The sequence below is a fragment of the Daktulosphaira vitifoliae genome, unplaced genomic scaffold (genome assembly GCF_025091365.1).
Source record: "Daktulosphaira vitifoliae isolate Bord-2020 unplaced genomic scaffold, ASM2509136v1 Scaffold_2, whole genome shotgun sequence".
Classification (NCBI taxonomy): domain Eukaryota; kingdom Metazoa; phylum Arthropoda; class Insecta; order Hemiptera; family Phylloxeridae; genus Daktulosphaira; species Daktulosphaira vitifoliae.
This window is the reverse complement of record NW_026099573.1, coordinates 18,504,672-18,509,113: the sequence shown is the minus strand read 5'-3', so window position 1 is coordinate 18,509,113 and position 4,442 is coordinate 18,504,672.

Below are 4,442 nucleotides of genomic sequence, written 5' to 3'. Positions count from 1 at the left end.
GTAAAAAGTACATTTCTCTTTAAATAATAATTAAACCTTCAACAAATTAATTTTCTACAAGCAAAGTAGTACTAATGATATAATCAATTATATGTATAGACTATTATTTTAAAATTATAAAAATAGTTTTTTTTATTCATTTTCCTTTAGCTAATATATTAATACTAATGATTATATCGACATTATTCTCTCTACATAAATTAAATAGATTTATTTTTTACTATATATATATATATTTAAATTTGTAACAAAGTTTTAACCTTACAATGTGAAAATATCAACAAAATCAGATTATATCATTTACACAACAAAATATTGAAAAAAATGTATATAGATTTGCATACCAATTTTTATATCATTTGTTATATTATATTATGAATAATTTTTATTTTTTGTAAAAAGTACATTTCTCTTTAAATAATAATTAAACCTTCAACAAATTAACTTTCTACAAGCAAAGTAGTACTAATGATATAATCAATTATATGTATAAGATATCATTTTAGAATTATAAAAATAGTTTTTTTCGTTTATTTTCCTATAACTAATATATTAATACTAATGATTATACCGATATTAATCTCTCTACATAAATTAAATAGATTTATTATTTGATTATCTATATGTATATATTTATGTGTAGGATTTATTATTTATAAATTAAAATTTAAAAATATAAATACAAATTATTAATAAAGTTTTAAACTTACAATGTGAAAATATCAACAAAATGATAATTTGTTATTAGGTAAATTTTATTTCATTCAATTACAATACAATTTTATGTTAGTAAAATAAAGTTATAACATAAATATCAGATTATCGACTATAATTAATTAATTATAAATTATAAGTTTTTCGTAAATTATTGTTAATTGTTTGTAAAAAAATTATGAACGTTATATTATTTTTTGAATTATATAAAAGAAAAGTTATATGCTTTACCACGTTTTCCATGATATATTAAACATAATTTTTTTTCACTGCTATTAAAATGCTCTATTTCTTCATCGGAAAGAAATATAGATTTTGGTAGACATAACTGGCAACCATTTTCCAATCGTGCAATTATGGTGTGTCCATATCTGGTTTCAACAGCTCTCAGCTGTGTTACTGGATATGGACGATCCAATTGTAATGATGACATAGAGACATATTCATTTTTAGCTTGTGATTTAAGTTTTTTTACAACATCCATTTTACTAAAAAAAATTTTTTATTTAACAGAGTAAAAATTCTATTTAAATACATACAAAACATATTTCGATATTTTATTATTTTTTTCATAACTAAAAATGTTGAACTAAAGATCTTATATCAATATTATTTACTCTTGTATTTTTAATTTGTTGTAAATTAATTTTATATGTGGTAAGATTTTCAAAATAGTTAACATCAATCATAAGGTATGTACAGCGAATATTACATTCGGAACATAATATTGTTTTAGCTAATTCTTGCACATCCCTAGCATGTTGAATTAATATAAATTCTTCAACTTTAAAATAATCACGATTATAAAAAAGGATATTGTTACATTGGAAATTTCCGCAACTAATGATGTTGTCTATTTCACTGTAAAAAACTAAAACAGGATAACCTCTTTTGAGGTTATGTATTATCCTAAATTTTTCTAATATATCAATTCTAAACATATCAGGGTATTTGCATATATTCCGATAATTTCGAGATTCACTTTCGACTAAAAGTTCAATAGTAGGTTCTGGTAGAAAATCGAATGGTACAAAAGGATTTTGCGGCATGATAACTAAAATAAAATAATAATAACTTTATTTAGAAAAAAATATCTAGACTTGTTTACCGTTATTCAATAATTATGATAAAACGAATTTTTATTTATAGAAAAATAACTTTTTACGCCAAATAAATTATTAGTAAAAAAATTAAATTTTACTCTTGGTTAATAATCAACTTATAATACTAAAATAACAATTTAAAGAACTTACATTATTTATTTATTCCTCAAAATGCAGTTGATGCAACAAGTATTCGTTACAGTATAAGTTTTCCGTTCGTCGAAATGCAATTGAAACAGCAAGTAATCGCTAGTGGATATAAAATCTGAAATAATTAGCATTTTATTATAATATTCTTTGTAAATTAAGACTATAAAATGTTATAATGTAAATTTATATAATATGAATTCCAATAAGTTTGCAAAAATAAAAAACATTTGAGTTCAATTAATTTGATATTATAAAACTTTTATTTTTTTAAATCTATTAAGACATTAAAAATAGTATATATATATATATATATATAATTACAATAATTAATTTTATACTTACAGTTTAATTTTTATCAAACGAAAAATGTAACTACAACAAATTTCTTTGCGCAAAATCTGGTTGTTAGAACAAACTACTACACTTTTATAATTCTTTCGAATGAATAAACAGATCCAAGACTTTATATACTTGCATTGATTAAAAAAATGCAATGAAATTTAATTTATGATATGTTCTTCTGTGTTAATGATGAAAATGACAGTTGATCGTCTAATTACTTTTGAAATAGATAATATATTACATTTATGTCTCGTTTTCGCGCATGTTAAGTTCCATGGAATTTNTAAACACTATCTACAGATTTGCATCGAAGCGTTTCTTATGATAGTGATTTTAATCACTGTCAGATTAAATCTATACTGGACCCTACTATGCAATGTCTCTACTATGCCGCGACCCCACTGTGCTACCGTTTTTCTTATTATTTAACTACCATTCAACTTACAATAGTAAAAAATAATTTAAAAGAACATTGGGTATATTTAATATAATATATTAATTATTTATAATATATAAATTATTTATATATAATATTTATTATATATAAATTCAGTTCATTATTAACCGTCGACTTTCCAATTCAACCGACTTATCATGCAATATTTCATATTAATTAAATTAAATTTAACTATAAATTTATTATTTATTTTTTAATTAGTACAGTTTTTTTTTATAATGAAATGTACTTATTTAAGAATGTTTTTTGCTAAACATCTCATAATAAGAAAACTGGAACAGTCATTATTATTATTATATATATTGTTGACAAAAAAATACTGATTTATTGTTCACTATACGAATAATGGTCAAGCGCAGTTCATTAACTCATATATTAACGATTAACATTCGATAAAAATGACAGCATCGTCGCNGTGTAACTATTGAGGGTATGTATTGAGAATCAAAAATTTTAACAGAAGAAAAAAGGGATCAAACTATTGAATGATTAAAAGTTTTAACTAAAAATTAGCTTAACCATCTTATAGGTAAAAATCAGGGTTTGAGGCCCATTATCTCATAAAATTATTAATTAGTAATAACCTACTACTTTTCCATAATGTTGGAACCTCGTACCCAAGCGTGTAAAACATAAGTTTTACCAACTCGGCAACCGTACGTTGCTATCGACCGATGAAAAAATTGGTTATTTAAGCTAGTTCAAATTTCCAAGTTATTTTTCTCGACTTAAAAGAAGCAAACAAATTTAAATAAGTTTAACTTTCTATGCAATATTAATTTTAATTTATATAATATTTATGAAAATCTGTACTCCCCTTGTCAGGTATTTTAAAATATTATAAAATACAAAACCCAGAATTTTAACAAAAAAATAGCAAATTTTTGAATTCGGTAGTCATTTTTACCATGAAGACAAATCCAGCGGTCGAATTTTTTTTTCAAATTAAAGTATATTACATAAGCTTTAATTTAATATATATATATAAGTGTCAGTCTTTCCGGAACATTTTCAAAAGTTAAGTTGAAAAAGTTCTACTTTCTATACGCATTTTAAAAGGTTTGCACCCCCCCTGTATAAAGGGAAATGGTCCGATTTTAAAAAAAAGTATGTCGAATGAAAGAAGTATATATAAAGTATTTATCATTAAAGAATAAAGTTGATTCATGCATTTTTTAAAAAGTTATAGCAACATAATGTTAAAAAATGTAAAATATAATATCAAGAATTTTTTCACAAAAATAGCATATTTTTGCATACGGTAGTCATTTTCACCACGAAGACAAGTCCAGAGGTCAAATTTTTTTTTTTCAAATTAAAGTATATTACATAAGCTTTAATTTAAGATATATATAAAAGTGTCAGTCTTTCCGGAACATTTTCAAAAGTTAAGTTGAAAAAGTTCTACTTTCTATACGCATTTTAAAAGGTTTGCACCCCCCCTGTATAAAGGGAAAAGGTCCGATTTAAAAAAAAAAGTATGTCGAATGAAAGAGGTATACATAAAGTATTTATTATTAAAAAATAGATTTGATTCATGCATTTTTTAAAAAATTATAGCATCATAATGTTAAAAAATGTAAAATATAATATCTATTAGCGATTTTTAAATTTGTAATTTTTTGGGGGATTTCCCCCGTTTACGGGGAACGAGGAAATTTTTTTCAATTTTTGAG